The sequence below is a fragment of the Danio rerio genome, chromosome 6 (genome assembly GCF_052040795.2).
Source record: "Danio rerio strain M-AB ecotype USA chromosome 6, GRCz13ab, whole genome shotgun sequence".
Classification (NCBI taxonomy): domain Eukaryota; kingdom Metazoa; phylum Chordata; class Actinopteri; order Cypriniformes; family Danionidae; genus Danio; species Danio rerio.
Genome location: NC_141026.1, coordinates 26,619,859 through 26,635,354, shown reverse-complemented (window position 1 = coordinate 26,635,354; position 15,496 = coordinate 26,619,859). Strand labels below are relative to the sequence as shown.

The 15,496-nt window shown below is 37.5% G+C and overlaps 1 protein-coding gene across 1 annotated transcript in view; it reads right to left on the bottom strand.

Annotated features, from left to right (window-relative positions):
* Positions 1-15,051, bottom strand: part of tgfbr3 (transforming growth factor, beta receptor III) — a 208,422-nt gene extending 193,371 nt beyond the window's left edge. Inside the window, 1 exon segment of the mRNA NM_001311172.2 lies at positions 14,881-15,051. The gene's annotated coding sequence lies outside the window, so the exon portion shown is untranslated.
* Positions 15,052-15,496: the final 445 nt, after the last annotated feature.

Sequence of the window (15,496 nt, the reverse complement as noted above, 5' to 3'; positions counted from 1 at the left end):
TCTGTGCCTACTGGTAGGCTCAGAAGGCTGTTATCATCCATTCACATGGTTAATCAGCTATAGATTACAAACGGCTGCGGCCGGAAGTTACCATGATTTATTCAATTTCCCATTAATTGTATTTTACTAACGTCTACCCCTGCCCCAAACCGAAACCTAACAGTCACAGAAATGTAAAAAGAGATCTGAATCTGGAGTCTTCTCTATTAGTGTAGCTGATTAACCATATGGATGGAAAGCTCCTACCATGTGGGGTAGAAGGCCCCTACTGGCCCATATCTATTAGCTGATAACCATTGATAACACCCATATAATCAAGTGTTAACATTAGAAGCGAGTGTCTCATGCTACATAAGCACCAACCCAGGCTCATTCTGAAAACGTACCTATATTTCCGCTAGTTAGGTGTGACGACAGGCAAAGTGGCTTCCAGGTCCAAGAGCTCTATGTATGGGGTGACTCTTCAAATGGTAATAATAAACGTTTACAAAGTGATGTAATACTTTCAAAAATCACGCTCGCAATATACAGTAAATGTCCATGCCTTATATTCAATGGCCAGAAAGTGATTCATTTTTATATAAGTTGTTAAAAATTTGGTACTTGTAAAGCAGCAAGGCCAGAGAATGATGTGTACACTATGATTTTATATAAAATTAACTTTAAAGTGGTCATAAATAAACATTTTCTCAATTCAAACGAGTAGCGGCTTGCACCAGGAAACAGTATTCCTTACGTCACCAATACGTCATGACTTAACAAGCAGATAAATTTCTGGAGAGTGCCAAATATGTCCCAGAAGCTACATTTTTTGCAGTTTCTGTTTTCATGAATCCACCAATTCAATTCAATTCAGCTTTATTTGTATAGCGCTTTTACAATGTAGATTGTGTCAAAGTAGCTTCACATAAATGGTCATAGTAACTGGAACAGTGTAGTTCAGTTTTAGTGTTTAAGTTCAGTTTAGTTCAGTTTAGCTCAGTTCAGTGTGATTTAATCATGACTGAGAGTTCAAACACTGAAGAGCAAATTCATCGATGCGTAGCTCTACCAATCCTGAACCATGCGAGCCAGTGGCGACAGCGGAGAGGGAAAAAAAACTTCACCTGATGGGAGTGAAGAAAAAAAACCTTGAGAGAACCAGAGGCCGCTGTGTTTTGCTTTTTTTCTTGCGAGTGCCATTTATGTTTGCTGTTCTTGCATAAATCCACCAGAGGCCACTGTCAACTGACTGACTGACAGACTGACTGACTGACTGACAGACCAATCGACTGATCCACCCTCCTCCTTCCCTAAACCCAAACAATAATGTTTTCAAAAGCACAGATTGACCCAACCACCCACTTCCCTAAACCCAACTGACGGTTTAAAATGCAATCTAGAAAAAGAAAAACCCTTGCCTGTTTTTTTCATGTTCAGATTTTACCATACTTAACCTGTTATTTACGTGTTTATTTTATTTTTTGCCTTCTGTTTTTGTCTTACGCACTTTCTGGAACTGTTCTTCGTCGTGGTCAACTCCTCTCTGCGTCTCAAGTCTGCCAACGTGCATGGCAAGCTAACTAAACAAACTGGTAAAAGCAGGAAAGCCGTCCATGCGGAGGTAAGCGGTCAGCTGGTAAACGCGAAAAGGAACAGTGTCATACCACCCCCATAGCATTCGTTTTAAAGACTGAATGCAGCCATACGTACTTCTACATCTCCAGAAACGCATAAAGGGCTAGATTTTCAAAATGAGTCTGAGTTAAAAAGTACATTTACCTGATTTTACTTTGTTGAAGAATGAATGCAGACTTCTGAAATGGGGGAGGCATGTGACGTAATAACCATTTTAGCTAAAAGGCAGTTTTTTCATAATCGTTGTGGAGGCCAAAATCAAAACAAAATTTGCATTAATTGCACAGCCACTGTTACTATTATGGTGGATTCAGCAGTAGAATCACATTGTCCATATGTGTTTATGGAAAGTAGGGCTAAAGTAGAAAACGTGATTTAACTCTTTCTGTACATCTACATTAATGAGAGTTGACAGAGCATTATTTTATTTTAAAGGCAGTTCGATTATTTGTGGGGACATTTCAATAATCGATGAACATTTGTGGTGACACGTCCCCTCTGTCCATTCTAATCCTACTCCTTGCAGAGCACCATGATCATTTCAGAACTCTGGGGTTTCTATTTGACTGTTTTTTTATCATCTGCCTATAAAGATTACCAGTTATGAAAGTAGCAGATTTTAAGAGGCATAAGTCATCATGCCATGCATTTGTGCACAGATACACACACAGGCCTTAACAGTCATATTAACCTGAGTGAACAACATCACAGGTTTGTCACGCTAGTTTACTGAAGCAAAACCAAGCCTTTGGCTAATGGGTTTTGCAGTGCACATTCGAAGCAAGCAGCCACCCGTGCAGCAACAGGTGAGGAAACAGTGCCTTATATCTACCACATGTGCACCCCAGTGCATAGTGGGGAATCAGCATGTTTCGAATTTACACCAAGATGCACAGTGGCACAGGTGGATTAAAACCTCAAATGTCAACCAGAGCACTCATCGATGGTTAGAAACAATCACACGCTACACAGGGGCTGTCCCCAAGAGAAGAGGAATGAAAGACACAACTTCATCAGTCTCTCTAGATCTCTAGGCACTCTAGATCTCTAGCTGCTTCCTTCCATCTATCTTTCTGCCTTTTTCTTCACATTCTCTACTCTCAGTAGTGTGAGGAGAGCACCCTACTCTCTCTCTTTCTCTCTCTCTCTCTCTCTCTCTCTCTCTCTTTCTCTCTCTCTGCAAACAGCTGCAGGAACAAAGAGCCATTCACACACGGGCAGCTGCTGAGGCTGGGAAGTCATTCTGGAGGATCTCAACAAATATTGCACTTCCAGCATAGGGCCCCCAAAGCCAGTGCCCTCTGCTTTTGATTTGGTGTCCACCTCTCTGGCCACTCTCACACTAAGGGCAGAGGCACTTTGGACTCCTTATATCAAAGAGGACATTATCAGTGGCACAACAAAAATCAAAACGTATGAAAGAGCTCTTAAAAATGACAAAAAATATATTTTTCTGTTGACCAGGTTGGGGTAAAACTGTTTGAAAAGCTTTTTAGGTCCCTTTAATCATGGAATAGAAGGTAATTAAGACTTTATAACATTTGTAGTCACATTTCTTACTTTTTTCACAATTCCAGTATTATTTCTTGCATATGCAAATTTTTCGGCTTTCTTGCAATCTCCCAGATTTTTTTTTTCTTATTCTACAAACTTCCACACACAAAACAGAACAAATCAAATCATTAAAGGGCCTGTGAAGTGCTTTGTAACGTGCATTTTTAATTCAATGTTAGACGTAATCACAACTGAAAAAAGAAAGGGTGTGACAAAGAGTAGCTCCAGCCAATAGCGCTTTTTTTTCACAGCTCTGCCAGTGAGAGTGCTTGGGATTGCAATTATAGAGCAAATTGCTGTTTCTCAATATGCGTTCTTTAGCATTCCTGCAAACTCGTGTAACAACATCATCAACTGTAAAAGTTCAGTTTCAAAACCCAAGAACAGAGGACGCATGAAAGTTCCTGTATGTGTAACGAAGGGGCTGACACAGAGGGATCCATTTGCAGTAAATTTATTAAACACAGTTTAATAAACACAAGGGCACAGATGTAATGCGTGTGCAAACTCACATCAAACACAATATTTTTACGTTGAAGGATCAACGGCAAGTAATCACAGTATGAATGTTCAGGCATGGGTCTGAGGCAGGCGGCGAATATCAAGGTCAGTGTCCAGGCTAGAGTTCAAGGCAGGCGGCTAGGATCAAAGTCGATAATCAGGCTTAGGTACAAGGCAGGCGGCTGGTAGGACGAGGTCGGAGAACAAGGCAAGGTAAGCAATGGGAAAGCAGGCAGGGTAGAGAAACGCTCAGTAGTGTTAGCCGGGGCAGAAGAAGACTTCGCAATGATTGAGTGTGTGTGTGTGCTGCTTATAAGCTTGAGCGTGGGTGATCAAGTGGATGCGCTTCAGCTGTGTAGGCTATCAGTGTAAGTGGATGACGTAATGGTTAATAGTCCGGGGATGGTGACCTCTGCTGGCCAGCGAGGGTAATGACTGGGACCGAGTCGTTGTCAGTATGTGTTCTTGATATTGAGGACGTACCGATGCAAACTTGAGCACTGAACTCGCTCTAGAAGTCCCAGAAGTTATTGCAACTGGAGCTGGGAAGTGTAGCATTTTATATAGATTTTTTTTATTAAAGTTCAGAGATATAGCTTATTTTTCTCAGGAGTTTCCCTAAACGAAACAGTGAAAGTAAGCATTACCATAAAAAAATCTTAGTAAAGATTTTACTCTAAACACATTAAGGGTGCTTATTTGTGGAAATTCATATTAAAATCTGTTTAATTTTTGTTAAGCAACTTATATTTGTAATGTCTATTTGCATAGTATATATTGTGAAATGGGAAAAACAATAAATCGATGTATGAATGCTGTAATGTTTAAATAATTTTCAGTTAAAAACACGTGAATGTCATGTGACCATCAGGAAGAACGCAGCATCTCTTTTCTCACAGGAAGCGTTCTCTGTTCTTGCAGTCTCCCAAGTTCGTTCTTTTGAGGCGAATTGGCAAGACAGATTCTCACAAGAACATAAGTCCGTTCTTTGCGTTCTTGGAATTGAGAAACAGTCAATGAGAAGCATCTTGAAGAGCTCGGTGCTTGTCAAATACTAGAGAGAATACTGAAATATGAAGTGATGTGAAATAAATCAAGGATCTGTTTAGGTAAAAACGAAAAACCGCACGCTATAGTTGTTTTATACCAGTTTTATATTTTCTAACACAAATTTTGTCACTGCTTTGGATCACACTAGTCAATAGATATCCTAAAACTAACAGACTGTGTCACAATCACCAGCGATCTAATCCTTGCATATCACTGGTAAACATGCAGATCGCAATAGAACTACAATCCCGCCATTATATGGATCATTATCATTATATATATTCATATTATTATATGCACCACTCATACGCACCAGTTTCGGATTCTGCTGACTGCACACCACAAACACAAAGCCGAAGGACAATCAAGGACTGATTACATGGACTTTAAAAACAGCACACACACAAATGCATCAGTGCTGAGTCTTGTTTAACTGTTTAATGAACTTTACAACGTGTTTTCCTTGCCTTGCCGGTTTTTACTGTTACTGTTTATTTCTGTCTGCTGCCTGCCTTTTAACCATTCGCCTGTTTAATGACCACGACTCTGGATTGCCTGTACACACCTGATTGCTTCTGCACTGACCGTTGCCTGCCTGCCTTTTGACCATTCGTCTGTTTAATGACCACGACTCTGGATTGCCTGTATACACCTGTTTGCTCCTGTGTTGACCGTTGCCTGCCTGCGTTTTGACTATTGGCCTGTTTAATGACCACAACTCTCCATTGCCTGTATGCACCTGTTTGCTCCTGTGTTGACCGTACTCCATATTCATCAACTGAGGGAGTTTGAACTTAATCAGTCTGAATCTATTCTGAAACTACACCACCATTCCCACTGCTCTGCTCACTGCCTGATATGCTGTTCCAAAATTTGAAATATTGTTATGGCTTTAATTCTTTTTCATCAATGTAAAGCTGCTTAATTAATTTATTTAAGGATTGACTTGACTTGACTTTGACTAATTGTTTTTCTGCTGTGCTGGTTGGGACTAAACAAAAAAATGTAAATAATAAAAATACAAAATAAAACAAAAAATATATATACTACACATATGAAGTCAACTCGTAACTTGTAACTGTTAGGTTGACTTAATTTTTTTATAATTATGCATATAGTTTATTTACTTAATAATTGTATGGTAAAAGATTTCCTAGCTTTTTTCAGTAAAGCCAACTGGTCTCTTTTTAAAGTGCATCTGAGCTTTATGATCATCACTAAAAGCAGTTCAGTGAGTGGAGGAGGCAATGTAGACTCTGAGCTAAAACAACCAGCATGTGGGTAGGTCTGTGACTCCATATAACTTGATCAGTTTTGATTAGAGATAAAAATAAAGTGTTTTTGTTTCAGTTTAGAGACCAATCACCTTATATGACTCCATGCTGAAAGATCGAATCTCTCCCTCTACTTCTAGAAAGATATAGTACCATAACATTCAGAAACAGTCTGGAAAAGGCATTAGCAAATTCGAGGCAGCAGACCCCAGACTGAACATAATAAGTAGCTACTCCACACTATTACTGTGTAGGTGGAGTGGCAAACACCATATGGTTTAATGCGCAGCCTCGCTCTGAACTCAAAGAGCCACTTTACTCTGGAGGAAGAAGCGTGCCTTAAAGTAATAAAACCATCCAGATTCAGTTTAGAATGAGAGACTGTCTCAGTGAAAGATACAGACCATTCTCAAGCAGGTCAGAATTTATTTTGACCACACTCTTTTGTAATCTGTCTGAAATCAGAATTTTGCAGAATATGCATCCCAGTGTGAACTCGTTTAATAACAAACTGGATGTTTTTTTAACTTTTGCTATATTGAATGTCTAAAAGATGTTCTTAGACCAAGAAGTTGATTTTATATCCTGATAAGTCATGTTTACTACTGAAAAAACCTTTGTGACAAGACATTTCAAAGGGTTTCTCCTTTTTAAAGCTAATAAAAGACAACGAGACAAAAATAAAAAAGTACATAAAAAATATATAGTTCTTTATTTTCCCTGAGCAATCCACTACAGCCTCCAGTGGCTTTGTTTGACATTTCATGTCAGTTTGCTAAAGAAATAAAAATAAAAAATAATAAAAAGAAAAATAGTTTTGTAAAAGATGGCAGCACACATACAGATTTTGGTTAAATGTTGGCTATTGGCTACATAGTGAGTTATGCTAACCATTAGCTTGCATCATTTCCAGCTGTCACCAGAGATGTAAGGTTTGAAAGAAAGTTTTTTTTGTACTTAATGTTCCAAACTGGCTATATAAATCATAGTAAAGACTAAATAATGTCTGGAAAAATTCCACCTCTTTACCTGTCAATAATCATTCTGTTTGACTGGTGAAGGAGGCTAAGCCCCACATCAACCTCTGACAGAAGGCAGACAAGATAACAGAGTAAGATTGACTGAAATATTGGCGACAGACATTTTATTTAAACACAAAGGGCAATATATTACGTCACAGAAATGATTGTGTCACAAGTTGATACAATGATGAAAAAGTGAGCCTTGTCGAATATGGTTTTACTCACACTTTAATTAGATCTCTGCTTTTAACCCATCCAAACACACACACACACACACACACACACACACATATTGAGTGAGGAGTGAGATCACACATGCCCTTGCAGTGGGCAGCTATTGCCTCTAGCACCTTGGGAGTTATTGGGGTGCCCTTGCTCAAGAGCACCTCAGCTGGGTATCGAAGATGGAGAGAGTGCAGTTTATTCATTTTCCCATCTTCAATTCCTGCTAGGACCAGGAATTAAACCAGCAAACTTTGGGTTACAAGTCCAACTCACTAATCATTCAGCCACAACTGCCCCACAGCTGATATTCATTCATTCATTCATTCATTCATTTTCTTGTCAGCTTAGTCCTTTATTAATCCGGGTTCTGTCAACTTATCCACCACTCGAATGCAGGGAGAACATCCAAACTCCACAACTGGTATTTGTGCTGTCTCATTCTTAGAGAAACTATTACAGGATTTTCAAAAATGGGTTAAAACTTGCTTTTATTGGTGTTGATAATTAGAGATGCACCAAATTGTCCACCACTTTAAATTATTGGAAGACATTTTTGCAGCCAAAAGAGCTAAATATGAGCCAAAAAAGGCTATATGCTACAACACACTGCCCGTTGCATGGTGTGAAGCAATGCAATCACACAGCAATTCATAACTTTTTGATTTAGGGGCTAGTTCGTATTAAATTGTACAATGACTTTCATATGTTTTAATACAGTTTGTGATAACGCTTTATTTTGATGGTTCGCTTGAGTATTAGTAGACTGTCTGCTTACTATCTGTTGATACTGCTCCTCCAACAGACATTTACTGACTATAAGAAACTTAGCAAGTACATGTCTGTTGACACCAACACTAACCCTAACCCCAACCTAACAGTCTACTTATAATCTAATGAGAATTTGTTGGCATGTAGATGAAATGTAACTTAAATTCAACAAACGGACCATCAAAATACAGTGTGATCTAATTTGCTCATCCCCAAAATATATCACCTTTAACAACTATAGTGAGACGCGATCCAGCGTATGTCTGACATGCACTGCTCTCTGGGGTTTTGTGCTTAAAACACCCACTGCTGGACTGCTGGAACTCAGTCGAGCGCATGACAATGTGTGTGTCTCTGTGTGTGGTCACGTGATGTGCATTTTCAGTGGTATTGTGTGGACAGCAGGCAGTAGACCGCTGTGGATCGCGATGTACGATGGCATTGTCTATTGACCCAACCCTAAACGGCGCTACTATCCTGTCATGGCAAAGCTGGTTAAATTACACCTCTCAAATTGGTTCCTTAAAACATTGTTTTTTACAATGATGCCATAGAACAGAGATCATTGTAATTTTACAGACTTAATTCAGAACAACAATTTTGGTGAGAATTTTATGAGTTGAACTAAGTGCATCAGATAAGAGAGACATGCAAATTATGCTAAACAATGGGTCCCCAAAACCATGACTCAAACCCACAGGCAATGAAAAAACATTCAGAATTTCCCAAAACTAACAGCTCATAAAAGATTTTTTTTCACAATGTGAAGCATAATTTATAATCTTAATATGACTTTGAAGAGCTTTATCGATCAAAATAGGTAAGAATCTATCAAAAAAAATACTTCACAGATCATTTTTGTGTTTAATGCCCATACACTTTAATGTTCTGTATGTTACTTTAAATGCAAGTGATCATGCTTTGGTTACACCTGTAACAACAAAAACACATCTACACACTTTGTCCTTTTAGCTTTTTTCAGAGCACACAACTAGAAGCACAAGCACAAAAGAAGAGTTCTTCTTCCATGAGAGTTCTATTTCACATTAGCTGTCAAATACAAAACAGTGATATCAAAAGCACACAGAAAAATAACAGAATAACTCAAGCACTTATAACCTTTTCATGCTCAATGAGCTATGCACTAAAGAAAACTTGAAAGTGTATAAAGCATAACAAGACCCTTTTAATCCTTTTTAATCCTTGTACTTTAAAGGAAAAAGTTTTATATTTGTAAATGCCGATTTTTAAAACCGCACTAGTTTATAGATGCTGTCAAAGCTTACAGCCATGGACAAAAAGTCATAAAACTAGGATTTTGATTTCATGGGGTCTTTATGGTACTTTTGACCACGTCTCACCAGAAACCATCTCAGCATGAGAGAGAGGACAGACCAGAATACAGCATGACCTCTAGAGAATAACACACCGCAACTATTTCCAGCCATGTATAAATAAAACACAACTCACTCCAGCCTACATTGTCCAAGCCAAAAAGCATGGCATAGGTTCTTTTGAAATTGCGGGTACCTGTAGAGCACATCATCTAGAGCCACTTTAGAGGTGGAGGAGGAAAAAAAACAAAAACAAAAAAAACATGATGTCCAACGTGAACCTCTTGACTGTTAATGAGTCTTATTTGGATTGAGCCATTCAGCCTAAACAGAGTGCGGTTTCCCGTTTGCGTAAGTGAACGGTGACGAGGGCCCCTTTGACATGTTTATAATGGAAGATGTGCTCGTCGGCCCAAATGGATCCTCTCTGCGTTGGCTGCGAGCGTAGCCACGTGTCAAACTGTGACACACTGGGGACATGAAGTGGCCAGCTGCACTCAAACAAAACCACAACCTCCAACTGTGATGCAGATTGATCAATCTACACGACTCACTGGGCCAATTTCGCATCTTTAACACCGGACGCATTCATTCACACAGCATGCACACAAACACACACTAAATCACACCTCAGGGCCGCCGCTAAGACCACAGAGCACACATATACGCACACACTTACATGGGACATCTGCACATCTGCGTGTGTGACCTCTGGCTTGTGACTCATATCAGAGCGTGCAGAGTAACTCACATACACTTGCATCAACATGCAGTTTTTACTCATACAGTACGTCTCTAGTTGTGAATCATCAGTCACACATCACCACTACTCGCAAAATGTGGTTAAAATGTTTAGAAATGACTGAAATTTATTGTAATAAATCATATTGTGTTATTATGTTTAACTTTACTTTTTTTAAAAGTGTTACGTTATTACTGCATTGCTTTTTTCATCTGGGATGGCTTGCTTGTTTGTGTTATTGCATAAATGTAAGGCCCTTTTTAAACCAAAAGTGTACACATCAAAATCCTCTGAAAAACAATTTCTTAGTTAAGAGTGTTTTTGGTCCCTCTCTAAACGGAGTAAAAGGTACTCAACAGCACAGTCAAAGTTAATGAGTCAATGAAGGAATTAATTAAGTGATAAGTGAGCACTGATGACGAACAACTGTTGTTATTAAGCAGAAACAGAGAAGAGAAACAAAAAACTACAACTGACTTCAGTCACAGCCTTAGATGAAATCAACTGAAAGGAAACATATCAAATCTCTCAAAATCTGAGGAGAGGATCATTAAGCAACTCCACAAACTGCAGCTTTACAGATTACCAACATGTTTGCCCTTATGTCTGTCAGACTCTACAAATTCCATGTATAATTTGGAATATATAATATTCCATAAGTCATTTTTACTGCAGCAATTAAAAACAACACGTTTTGTGTTTTAGGATGTCACCATTAAGAAGAACAGTATGCTTCTTAACTATGGTGAGTTTTTTGTTTGTTTTTCCTGGAGTGCATGCTGGAAACTATGGATGAAAGTAATATGATTCTCCACTGCAGCAAACAAAATCTCTAACCATTTTTGAGATGCATATGCTGGTTATTGATGTCTTTATCTCCAAAGCGATTCAGAAGCTAAGTGTGTTTAATAAATGTATAAAACCACAGCTGTCCATTCTCTTGAAAAACACTGAAATCTTTCTTGTATATGATAAACAATCATTTAGACAGAATTTGTAAAGTTAAACATAATGAAAATTAATTCATTCATTTCCTTTTGGGCTTAGTTCCTTTATTAATCCTGGGTTGCCACAATGGAATGAACCACCAACTTATCCAGCACGCTTTTACGCAGCGGATGCCCTTCCAGCCACAACCCATCTCTAGGAGACATCCATACACAATCATTTACACTCAAACAGACAATTTTGCCTACAAAATTCACCTGTACCGCATGTCTTTGGACTGGGGGAAACTGGAGCACCCAGAGGAAACCCACGCGAACACAAGGAGAACATGCAAACTTCACACAGAAACGTCAACTGACCCAGCCGAGGCTCGACCCAGCGACCTTCTTGCTGTGAGGCAACAGCACTACCTACTGCGCCACTGCGTCACACTAATGCATAACTTATTAACAGTAATACAAGAACAGTCAATCTGATCATTTTTACTCTCTTAATACTTGTCATAGCAAGCCAAGAAAAACTAACACTGGAAATCGAGTCAAACAGCCCAAGTTAGTCAACCACTTTTCTCCAGGACCTTGACATCGGAAAAAATAATATTTCTTTCCTTGTTGTTGGTTTTTATTTATTTTTTTTTTTCAATAAATCTCATATGGATTTTTATAAACATCTGACAGAAATAAAGTAAAACATTCATTCATTCATTCATTTTCTTGTCGGCTTAGTCCCTTTATTAATCCGGGGTCGCCACAGCAGAATGAACCGCCAACTTATCCAGCAAGTTTTCATGCAGCGGATGCCCTTCCAGCCGCAACCCATCTCTGGGAAGCATTTACACACACATTCACACACACACTCATACACTATGGACAATTTAGCTTACCTTAGCTTAACTTTTACTCAATTTAGAGAGGGACCAAATACTATCTAAACTGAGTAAATTTTACTCTGAGAATTTTGCTGTGACTGTAAAGAGAATAAACACCCAGGCTGAAGGAAGTGAACCTTTCAGAGTTGCTGCCTTTCTGAATTGCATGAAAAAGTTTAACACTCTTCAGAAATTGAAGGAATAGTCCACCCAAAAATGAAAATTCTCTCATGATTTACTAACCCTTAATCACATTTTACTTGTCACAGACCAGCTTGGGCTTCTTTCTACAATTGAACATAAAAGTTTGATGTTTTGGAAAATGTTGTAAACTGTTAACCACTGACTTCCATAGTGTTTGTTCTTGCTAGTATTGATGCCATATGTTTACAGTATCTTTCAAATGAATTTTTATGTGTTCAACAAATGGTTTGATCCCTTAGATGGTGAGTAATTTGTGAGTCATTTTTGTTTATTTGTGGGTGAACTGACCCTTTAATATTCCGAGTTTGCATTTCACAGTTTTTATGCATTTTCAGTGATGCTGAATTGTTTTTATTTTATTTTATTATTATTATTATTTATTTTATTTATTTTTTTTATTTTTTTTTGTGCGAGCGAGATGAGCAAAAACCATAATCAAGCTCAAAATGAGTATCATGCACTGTCAGAAACAAAGGCACAATAGCTGTCACTGGGGCATTTTAAAAGGAACTGTTTTGTACTTTTTATTACATATTTTTAAGCAACTATATAAATCCTTTAGGTACTAATAATTACTTTTAAGATGTGATTATGGATCCCTTAGATACAGTACTAATACGCCCCCTTTAAATTAAAATTAGACAGCTTTTGTACATTTTTCTAAGTCTGTGTTTACACATCACATACAACACATCTGCACATGATTTCTCTTTATACATTGACATGAGAGCTGTTAATGTTCAATAAATAGGAAACAGTAACTGGGGTTGTTTTGTTTTATTTTGTGTTTTGAAAAAGAAACAAGCAAGTAGTGTATTACTTTAGTATAAGTAATACATTACTGGCAAAACTGATTATCAGTGAATTTAGTTCCCTCCAAAAAGCACAGAACTTCCTCTGTCTTTTCAGAAACTAATAAGCTGGAAGTGAGTGATGCTGAACCCTCAAAGCCTTAATCAACATGTCACAGGGGTCTTGAGTCACATAATAGCCTGTTGTCCTCACGAAAACACCTTCAATCTTCACCTCATCTCTACTGCAATAATCACAGAATAAACAGTCTCTTAAGGCAAAAGTACTTTTGAGTGCTCTGATTAGATTATTTCCAAGGAATTCACTACATAGTAAACCCTGGATTTTCTCATGTGAGACACTTGCAGACATCATCTAATGTCTGACAGGCATAAAAAGACATGAACCCAACAAATATCCCCTTAAGAAGATGAGTCAGCCAGTAATAATGAAAGAGACTTATGGTCTCGACTATAGCCATTCATTTTATAAATGTGTGACTATAAGCATCAGAAGAATGGGTTATGAACTGGGTTATAAGATATTACCCAAATTTATCCACTATGCTGAACTGCTAATGTTAAAAAAGGTCTAAACTGGTACTGTTGCTAAATGCAGCATCACAGATGGCAAACAACCAAGAACGGGTACTGTCTTATGTTCAGAACAGTTTATGAGACACAACAAACAAATAAATAAATGAATAAATAATGCCATTAAGATTTTTTTGTTTTTCGAAAAATGTCAATTAAATGTGTGGGGGGGGGGGGGGGTGTCATCAGATGTCATAAATATTACATCAAATTTAAATTTAATTACAATTTAACGCTTTTATTTTAAATTGTCCTGAGAAGATTACAAAATAAAACCAAAAATGTATGTAAAACCAGTGGTCAGTAAGTGTGTTTGCTTCAAAGCCAACTTTATGTTAGACATCATCAAGAAACAAAACAGTTCCAAAATTGTTTTCGTACACAAGTAAAGTTCAACAATAACATGGCTTATTATTAAATTGAAGTATTAGGTCCTGTCAAAATTGATGCCTGTCAATCAAGTGACAAATTAAAACATCAACTTCATTAGCACTGTAACCAAAAAGAAACTTTGCAACCAAAAAGAGACTTTGCAACCTTATAAAAACATTTTGCAGAAGATAATATAACAAATACCATGATAATTTTCATGAAAAAAACATAGCAGAGTCACCATGACTCAAATGATTGCATGATGAAATAAGACATCATATTTATTTACTAAATAAACAAGTAGCAACAGTATCAAATTCAGTGAAAGCAATTCCAAGACAACTGCACACCTTCAACTTTTGATTTTTCACATATAGTGCTATCCCCCAAGGTGTCATTTCTAAAACTAACCGGCCCGTTTAAGAATTTCACAATACCTGCAACTAGTAAAGCGAAGAGGCTTTTGTCTTTACATGCAACTGGAAGAGATCCATATCATGACTGCACCTCCTGTGTTATGTGAGCTATGTACATTAATTTGATTAAATCAAATTCATGTGCAGGGCAGTCCACTCATCCCCCCAAAAAGAGTTGGACTTGATGTTAATGAAAGAAGACGAAAAAAAGAGAATTAAGAGTCTTTCTGCTGGACAACAGCACACTGCAGTTCAGCTGACAGTTCAAACGCACAGCTCATCCTGACCACATCACAACATCTGCACAGAGCCAGCACTTAAATAAAAATATATATTAAAGACAATAACTTATTGAATACATCTGTGCACGAACTTTACCAACATCACTTTGCTTAGTAAACACAAACTTCATGAATTAAACTGGAAGCGCTATAACGTCAGTTCTGCGCGTCGCGTTTTTCTAACGGAGCAGTGAGCATGCGAGTGTAAACATGATGATTAAAAACAAATCACTTCTTAAGAGTCCTAAACTGCGTTTACAGCACCCTTAAAATAGCAAATGTACACGTGTAAAACTATAGCAAAAACAAAGTGACATACCAGCAAATCTTCAGTAAGTTAGTGCTGAAGAAAAGTTTCTTTGGGAGTTCACGTAGTAACCTTTCCTTCGGCTTGTGCAATAAAGGAGCGGCGAGTATACACTTCTGTTTGTATACTAATTAATACCGCGACAAACGCCACGGTTTTCGGGATGACAAAGCCTGTGACAGTTCTCAAAAAGTTTTAAATACCTCTCCCGCTTTCTGTCTCTCTGTGCGTTTTAGTGGGAGGGGCCAGCAGGAGGAGGTTGAGATTCACATCTATCATAAAAAAAAAAAAACTGAGGATGAAGTGGGCTTGAACCCCCTTCTACTTCCGCCAGCATGATACTAAATTTACTTGTACAACTGTCTACAGCATATATAATAATAACAAAATATAATAATAATAATAATAATAATAATAATAATAATAATAATAATTATTATTATTATTATTATTATTATTATTATTATTATTATTATTATTACATTATTATTGATTATGTTTTTATATAATAATTATTATTATTATTCATATTTTATTTCATTTTTATCACCGTTGTTGTTGTTGTTGTTTATTTGCTGGTTTTAGCTTCATAAAATTATTACTTTTATTATTATTATTATTATTATTA